Below are 9,550 nucleotides of genomic sequence, written 5' to 3'. Positions count from 1 at the left end.
ATAAGAACTAAATGCAAGACACAAGATGAAAAGCAGTACCAGATATAAGGCAAAGCCTTTCTTCCAAGACATACTTGTTCTATTAAAACACGTTTTTGAGCCAGGCAGTGGTAGCTCAAGCCTTTAATCCTAGCACTTGGGAGGCAAAGGCAGGTGGATCTCTGTGAGTTCGAGGCCAGCCTGGTCTACAAGAGCTAGGTCCAGGACAGGCTTCAAAGCTACAGAAAAACCCTGTCTCGAAAAAAAAAAACCAACCAACAAACAAACAAACAAAAACAAAAAACCCACATTCCCTGCTCTCTCCTGTTGCCTCATTATACAGAATCTCTAGTAAAAAGAGAGCTACAAACCACAAACTTTCTAACAGTTTAGCATCATCTTGAACTAAAGTTAGAAAGGAAATTTCCAGAAATATACATTTTTTATCATTTGGAGCTCTTGAAATCAATATGTGTTAGTACAGTGAACTACACATCAGTTATGCTATTAAGATGTTCAAGCAAGATAAGGTTAAAAAAATTTCCTAAATGATTGGAGCCCCCTTTTAGGAACATAAATTGGGAGCATGGGGACCTTGGGGGAGGGCCAAAGGGGAGGGGAGAGGCAGGGAGGGGAGCAGTGAAAAATGTAGAGCTCAATAAATATCAATAAAAAATAATCTTATTAGAAAAAAAGAATAAATTAATTTTTAAATTAAAAAAAGAACATGATTAGAGCCACTTTCATTGTTTGTTTACCCATCCAACTCTGTGTGGACTTATCTCTAAATTTAGATTCATGGAAATTTGCCTTGTGTGATAAACATATTGTTTTCATTTTTATGAGACCATAACTTACATTGAAATCTCTTAAGGAGGGTCAATAAAGCTGCTTGGAGTTCTTATTTGGGTGTGGAAGGAAGCAGATAGCATGGCTTAAAGTTCCTTGCTGTACCCTTTGGGTGATTGGCACAGTGCTGGAGGCAGCCACAGTTCAGATGCGTCTGGAGGCCCTAGCACTAGAGACTGTGACAGTGTTAGGGCGGGCATCTGCTTTTACCTTCAGTGTAGTTTTTATACCGTGGAGAAACAAGGCAGATGCACAGGGAGACTTTAGCAGGGAAAAGCAGTTGTACCACTGTAATTAGCAGCAGCTGCCAGCACGGGAAGTTTTCTGTGTGTGGACTTTGTTAGCGTTATTTTCGGAAGGAATTGAAGCCACGGGGAGAGATAAGCATGCTAGTTGACAATGCATGGCAGAGAAATACCCTCTGCCTGGGAGAATATGCGCAACGGATCTGCTGAGCTCCCAGAGTCAATGTCAGTAGACTCACAGTGTACAGAGGTTCTAGCATGAGAGATGTGTTATTAATTCACACAATGTGACTTTGCTTTTTATTTCTAGTTTTAATTTGTGTTGAGTGTTTCTGAGCACCGAGGTACCAATCAGCAAAAGTATCTTTTAATGAGGATTCAATGAATATGTACAAATCGCTTTGCTCATATATAGTCTCAATACAGGTATAACTCAAGCACAAACATACAGTCCTTGATCTGCAGGACAAAAAGCATCTGGAGATGCTGCCCAAGCATTCCAGAGCTGTCCATCTGACTGGTGACTCTAGGTAAAGTGTGCTCTTTCTCATTTTTGTGGTCCATAGTCTTCCGCTGGCTGCTCCAATAAGTGGTCTAGACAAACTTTTTCCATTGGGCAGGTAATAGAATTACTTTTCTTTCGAGTTGGATTATTAATATGGTATGACAATCCTGAAATCAGTTTTAATATTCTAACTCCATGACAACATCAGAATGTGAAATGCATGCATACTAAGCGTTCTTTTCTAAGACTCATTGATTTAAGAGCAATTTATCAAGAGAGTTTAAGGAAAATTTAAAGTGCTATATGCCAAAGCTAATCGCCAATGCAGAGAAATGAACTTGAATAAATTCAAAGCTTCTTGGTATGATTTGCCTACAGTTGTTATATTTATTTCTTAAATTTGCTCTTGGACAATCACACACACACACACACACACACACACCCCATTCATCCTGATCACTTTTACTCACACCCTATTTACTTATTTTTTAATTGGAAGGTTGCAATAAGAGATAGGAAGAAACTGAACATTTCTTCTGGACACAAGTTATTTGCATGTGCGTGGGCTTTTCACTTGGATTGCTATGCGCTATCAAGAATGCACAGAGCTGTAAGACGATCACACTGAAAAGTACAGTTTTATCTATTTAGACAGTCACTAAGGACGAGTTAGACAGCATTTACTTCCCTACACAATACCCCGAGTTTAATGTCTTGAATATGTTCAGCAAAACTCATGTCTGTGTTTAGTGATCATTGTAGTAGTACTGATATTGATGAATACTAGGTTTCAAAAGGCATTCCCTGATGGAAACTAGGCTGTTGCATCCTGGAAGAAAATATTGAATGGGGGGTGGTGGTGGATGGCAGTAGAACCTGAGAGTTAGGAAATGGATACATTTCCAACCGAGGGAATAAAATGGAGCAGGGAGAAAGTTTAGAAAGTTAAATGGCAAATGCTGTGCATCTTGTGGGAACTGGATTTGTAGGTCCCATAGTGAAGGTGTCTAGGCTTCACTGCATAGTGTAGACTCAAACAGGCTGTTACATGTAGTTCATTGAATACCCCATTGGCATCTTAAATCTCCACTCAGGGATTTATGTTTTGCAATCATAATAAGCCATAGGTCACTTTCAGACCCTCTGGTCTCCAGTCTCAGTTTTAATTTCCTGTCTCAATGTTAAGAGGTGGATCTATAAGGAACAGCACACTGTGAACATTTGGCTTTCGTGAACTGAGCGACGTCTTTATTGGAGTTAGTTATTTATCTCAGGAGTGGGCTTCTGCTGACAAAGAATGAGTCTAGTCTGCTTTTCTTGTCTTCCATGTACTTGCTTATGGGCTCTTCTGCATGCTATTACGTAGCACAAAAACCCATACCAGATGCATCCCTTTGATCTTCGACTTGCCAGCCTCCAGAACCATGAGCCAAATAAATTTCTATTGTGGATAATATGCCCAGTGTGTGATATTCTGTGATAGCTGCAGAAAACAGACTGTGAAACCTAGCAATCTCTTTGCTCTATTTATGTCTTCCACAGTTTATTCCTGAAGAACAAAGAAAAGAGAGAGAGCTGTGCATGAAATATGATTTATCTCATTTAAAAAGAGTTCTAAAACTGTAAGCGTATCTCCGTTTTGTACACTGACTCCATTCTTCCTATGGCAAAGTTCTAGAACTAGCTTCTCAATGATATGAAGGGGACCAAATATACTCTGCACCTGCCAGTCTGGTTTTAATCACTCTTTTGTGCCTTGGCAGTGGGTCTGTTTCATCTTTTACATTTTTATGTAAAGAACAGAACAGTTAGACATGTTTACAACCATCTGCCAAGAAGAAAGCCAGCTAGCAGCATTTCCCTTGCCTCAAGATTACAATCCCAGCATTCTGGATGTTGAAGCAGGAGGACTGCTGTGAGTTTTGGGGTACCCTAGCCTACATAGTATGTTCTAGGTCAGAATGGATAACAGAGTAATGGCCTTTTTCAAAATAACCAGTAAAATGAGAAACAAACTCTAAAATAAAATCAAACTAATTAGCATAGATTTTTGTCTGCCTATATATCAAAGGAGAGGAATAAATTCTTTCTAAACTGCTTCCAATGTTCAAGAGTCAGTCAGTCATCTCATTATGCAGGGTGGTGTTTAGCTCTTTTCCTAATTGAGTGGACACTTTTGAGCCTTCTGAGAATTGGTAAGGAAGCTTATATGTCTTTATGGCTGTACCCTTAGTTTCCAAAATGAACTTTTGAAGTAATTATTGTCTTAAGGAGTCAATTACACTCTTCCCCAAGGGCCGTTATTATGCTTGGTGTCTGTCAAGGAGAAGGAAAGGGAAGGCAGGCTAATTCTTCCATTTACAAACGTTTGTTCTCTTTGCTTTTACTTTCTCAGTGTGGGAGAATAAGGCCTGCCATTTTGCTTATTGGACTCATGTCTAAACTAAAACCTTGTAGATAATACAGTCCCAAGAAGGTGGACGGCAACCTTTTTTCTATAAAAGGGAAGGTAGGAGATATTTTAGGCTTTGAGACTCAACGCTACCTGTCACATCAAGTCAGCTGAAATGCAATAGCCAGGCAGCAGCACAGACAGTATATAAATCATCAGGCAGTGCTGTGATCTGAGAGCATTTCATATATGATAGTGGGCAGTGGGGACCAATTTAGCCTGTGAGACATAGTTTTCCTATATCTTGTCTCAGGCTTTTATTGTTTGATGTGGGATTCCCCTCTGTATGCTGTGAATACCGTTGGTTAATAAAGAAACTGTCTTGGGCCTGCACAGGGAATAGAGGTAGGTGGGAAAAACTAAACTGAATGCTGGGAGAAAGAATGGCAGAGTCAGAGGGAAGCCATGGTGCCCACCTGCTGGAGACAGATGCTGGAACTTTACCTGGTAAGCCACAGCCACGTGGCAATAAACAGATTACTAGAAATGGGTTAAATTAAGATGTAAATGTTAGCCGATAAGAAGATAGAACTAATGGGCCAAGCAGTGTTTTAAATGATACAGTTTTTGTGTGATTATTTTGGGGTTGAACAGTCGGGAATAAAACAAGCAGCTTCCCTACAACAGTTGTTGCTAATCAATAGTGCACTTTGATTTCATGTCTGACAATTGAATCCCTTCAGAGATGAGAAAACGCATGAGAGAGCAAGAATCAAACATCACGTGCAGACACAAAAACTAGGAAGTGGTTGACACTGTGGAATTAAGCCTGGGTTATACTCAGAAGATACCATACTCTCATCCTGGCCATCAGTGGATTTTGTTTATATCATATGGCTTTGCCTGTGTTTATATCACTTCTCATGATTATATTTTTTTCTAGTGGTATTGGTCACTTAAAAACAAAAATTTTTGACAATTTATTGTCTTAAAGTATTTGTGGCTAATGAGGAGATATAGAGGTGTGTGCAAGCTTTCATATTTGTGGACAGATTTGTGTACAATTTTTGTGTGTGTTTCTTCCTCAATTTCATTGTTAGGGACTATTTCACCTACTTTTGGTCTACTTGCATATTTCTCCAAGGTGCTAAGAGACCAAGAGCGACAGTGGACTGAGTTTAAAAATTGTGAGCTGAGAGCCAAGTACCAGTTTTAAAGTCTTTGAATTTGACTCCTAGAGGACGTTTCAAAGATTCCTTTAGACACCTTATATGAGAATAAGAATGGGTTGGGAAGGCATCCTATGAAATAAACAAGAACACTTTCTTGTACCTTATCTTTGAAGGACATGTTGAACTGTTCAAAGAAACCTCAAGCAACTCTGCACTTATATAATATTTACTCCAAAGAACTTACCATCCAGTGGTCGATCACTCTGTGGATGCCATGAAAGTCATGGAGATGAGCTCTTCATGAAGAGTATTAAAGCTCCTAATCCCACTATACTTGATCAGATCAATGTGGACCCCAGAGTTCATGAAACCCTCTGAAAATCCTGACGGTACAGGAACTCTAAACATTAGCCAACCTCCAAAACCCTTTCCTAAAGTCTTGACTCTTTTCTAAAAGTTCAGTCTGCAGAAACAGTTCCCCACTTTGGATTTCTTACTCAACTTTTGCGAACTAGAGAATGCCTGGCACTCCCTAACTCTCATGTGCATCTACATCTGATCATTTTGCAGAAATAATTTATTGCTTATTCAATTTAGATGCATATAAATTCATTAAAACTTTCCTTGAAGATTTTTTTGAAAATAACATAGCATTTTGACTTGGAATCCTTAATATTTGATGCTGAGCTTAATTTCATCTTTTGATTGAAAATTTATATTTACCTGGGAAGAACCTGTTCAAATTCATCTTATTTTATCTTCCAAAAGAATGGTCCTCTGAACCATATAAGAATCCAGACAGAAGTAGTTAATGAAATAAAACAGGCACAGCCACTTCCTCGCCAATCCTCATTTACAACAATAATTTAATTTCTTTATAAATTATATGAAGAAAGCTCCCAGCAAAGAAAAATGTTGTGGAATGACAAACTTATTTTAAGTGCTTTTTAATAGTAATTTTTCTACCTTGGCATTTTCTCAAGCAAATTATTGGTCAAATTCAGGGTAGGAGTGTATGTATTTGTAATCCCCTTTCACAGAGCAACATAGCAGATTACATAAAACAAATATAAATCGAACTATTGCACCAAATAATCAAAACAAACCAAATTTTAAAAATAAAGACAATGAAATAAAATAAAAATATGATAGCCTTACAATTTTTTGGAAATGCTCATTAATATAAGTTCTATTGTGTCAAACTAGTTTATCAAATTTCTTTCAGCAATGGCCAGTTCACCTTACTAAAGGCAGCAGAATTACATTGCACAGTACTTATCTTCCTTATAGACTCCAAACCCATTCTCTTTAGTAGATAGATTATCCTTAAGGGAAATTGCAAATGGTGCCCAAGAAATGTCTCAGAGGTTAACTGAACTTGTTGAACTATCCTGAGGACTGGAGTTTGGTTCCGAGCACCATGATGAGCAGCTCACAAATGAATACCTGTAACTTCAACTCTAAGAGATGTGATGTTTTCTGCGCGTGCACACACCCACGTACACACAGAAATAAACGATAGGATAAAATAAACTTTTTTAAAATTTTTATTTATTTATTTATTTTTTGTTTATTCAAGTATCCGAAAACACTCTTTCCACTTCCTCCCCTCCTCCCAATACCCTCTCGCTCCCCCCACTCCCTCTCCTCCTCCCTCACCATTCCCAAGAGCAGTCAGGGTTTCCTGTCCTGTGGGGAATCCAAGTTCTTACCCCCACCCTCCGGGTCCAGGAAGGTGAGCATCCAAACAGGTCAGGATCCCAAAAAGCCAGTCCATGCAGACGAAACAAGACCCAGTGCCATTGTCAGTGGCTTCTCAGTCTACATTTGGACCTCGGGGACTCAGACAGCCCCCATGTCAGCCACATTCAGAGAATCCGGTTTGATCAAATGCTCGTTCAGTCCCAGTCCAGCTGGCCTTAATAGAAGAATGGTTAAAAAAGGTGTGGAACATATACACATTAGAGATCTACTCAGCGGTAAAAAACAATGACATCTTGAATTTTGCATGCAAATGGATGGAAATAGAAAACGCTTTACTGAGTGAGGTAACCCAGACCCAAAAAGAGGAATGTGGTATGTACTCACTCATAAGTGGATTCTAGCCATAGTTAAAGGTCTGTGAGTCTATAATTTGTGATCCTAGAGAAGCTAAATGAGAAGGTGAACCTGAAGAAAATCATATAGTTATCCTCCTGGATATTAGAACTAGGCAAGATTGCCAGGCAAACTCTGGTGCACGGGGGGTGGGGGGGAAATAAACTTATTTTAAAACAAGTTAAAATAAGAAATCTACTTATGATTGCAACTTGCTGAACAATTGTGTAGCCCAAATTCGTTTACTCTTTGACGTTTTAGACAACATATTTACTCCTCTGTACAAAGTGCTCCTTTGGAAAGATCATTTCATCTTCCTGTCATTGATTTTCTTACCCTTTTCGTCTTCGCATTTGCCTCCAAAGTAGCCTTTGAGTGTAAACAACAGGATGGGTGGAGAGGTCAAACAAAGACAGTCCGGAGTCCATGTCTCTTAAATGAAATGTGTATTTCTGCTCTTTTCATGATGATATAACTTGTCAAAGTCAATGTGCAGATCCAGCCAAAAATGACCTCATGGACTTAAAGGCCAAAGAAGGATGTGAGCGGAATGCAAGCGTGAGAGTAGGGCTGATCGTGGCTCTTTGTCCAAATGGGCAGCTTCTGGAAATGCATCCAGATGATGATCTGTAATCTGGAACAAAGCAGCTTTGCAGATTGGAGGACATTCCCAATTCTCAACTTCGTGGTTCAGGACCATGAGAACTTATCTCTCTGAGTCAAATATTAAAAAATGACATTAGATATTTTCTCATAGCAATTTCAAACATATCCTAGTTAAATGCTCTACTTGCATTGTATGATTTGACTATCCTTTCTCATATCTTTTGTAATAGGTGATATAAATTATTAATTTGTGAATGAAAAGCCCAATAGCCATTCAAACTATGTCAATATCTTTGTTTGTGTTTTGAGATGATTAATCATCACTCAATATCTTATCCAATTGCACAGACTGCTTTTTGAATAGTTCTCACTATACAGCCCTGACTTACCTGAAAAAGGCTGTCCTGTATAGAGACCAGAATAGCCACGTCTGGTGAGAAGCATCAGCTATTATCCAATGGGATCTGCAATTAAAGCCTACTACAACACGCTTTCTCCTTAAGGATCAATGGATGCTATTATTGCACTTTGTTTTTCAAAGTATGGTATTTTGAGTCTGTCATGGAGATCCAGGTTGTTCGGCCCAATATGTGGCATGGGAAGAAGTCCAAGAGGACTCTTGGAAACCATATCAAGTTCTCACTGTTTTAGTAAGAGGAATGATTTGTCCCAGTAGTTGAGGTATGCAGAGACCAAATGCCTGGGCCTCTTCTATAAACTCCTCCTTATGCCTGTCCTTTTGCTTTAAGGCTGTCTTTACAACTGTTTCTGCCAATTCTCTAAACAGTGTTTGTATTCTCAGCACCTTAAAGAGGGGTCCAGGTAGTCATGGCTGAGATACCCACACCCTGGCAAGGCAACTCCCAGAAAATCCTGCTACTCAACTGCTACTATAATGTCTTTTTTTAAAATTTTTATTTATTTATTTTTTGGTTAGGCTAGTGCTAGATCTCTAGTTAGTTTGATGTGACATTTTTGGGATTTGCTTTTCTATGACCAGAGTGTCTGTGTCCCTCATATTTCCCAATAAACTCAAGTTAGAGAAAGAGAGACAAGAGAAGCAAGAGATTAAAGTGCTGGTTCAGGAATGCTGGGACATTGTTGGTTGCAGCAAGTGCATCCTGCCTCTGTCTTGTCTGAGCTCTGTGATGTGAGGGGAAGGAAAGCACTTCCCCCAAAGTGCGGTTTCTGGTAGGCACTATGCATACTAGACTGTGGGTACCAGTAAGGAACATTTCCACAGGGGATCGAGTCTAAAGGAAATACTAACTGCTGCCCTACTGTAGAAGAAATACTTCTGATGCAGAATACTGCTCATAAATATACCAGGAGGATGCAGCGGGGAAAGTGGGCATCTTGGACATAGACACTTAAGACTACTGTTGCTTCTGGCAACTCACTTAAAGGATGGAGTCCTCTGGGTCTCTATCGCTGAAGCAAGTATAAATTACTACATTATAGTTTTATTTTGGAGGCTGGAAAGAGGAAAAACGTACTTGCATACTGCCTCCGGGACCTCATACACAGTATGCTTACATGGTGGTAGCTGTTATTTGTTTCTCCTGGAGAATTTTGTAGTAGAGGCATTTTTTTGGGGGGTTTTCTCATAGCAATGTATATCCCATCTGAACACTGTGGTGCCTTGAAAAGTTTTTTTTTTCCCCAATTTGTGGCTCAATAAGAAACATTCCACTCTGGGCAAAGG

The sequence above is a fragment of the Myodes glareolus genome, chromosome 12 (assembly GCF_982192425.1).
Source record: "Myodes glareolus chromosome 12, mMyoGla1.1, whole genome shotgun sequence".
Classification (NCBI taxonomy): domain Eukaryota; kingdom Metazoa; phylum Chordata; class Mammalia; order Rodentia; family Cricetidae; genus Myodes; species Myodes glareolus.
This window is presented reverse-complemented; position numbering follows the sequence as displayed.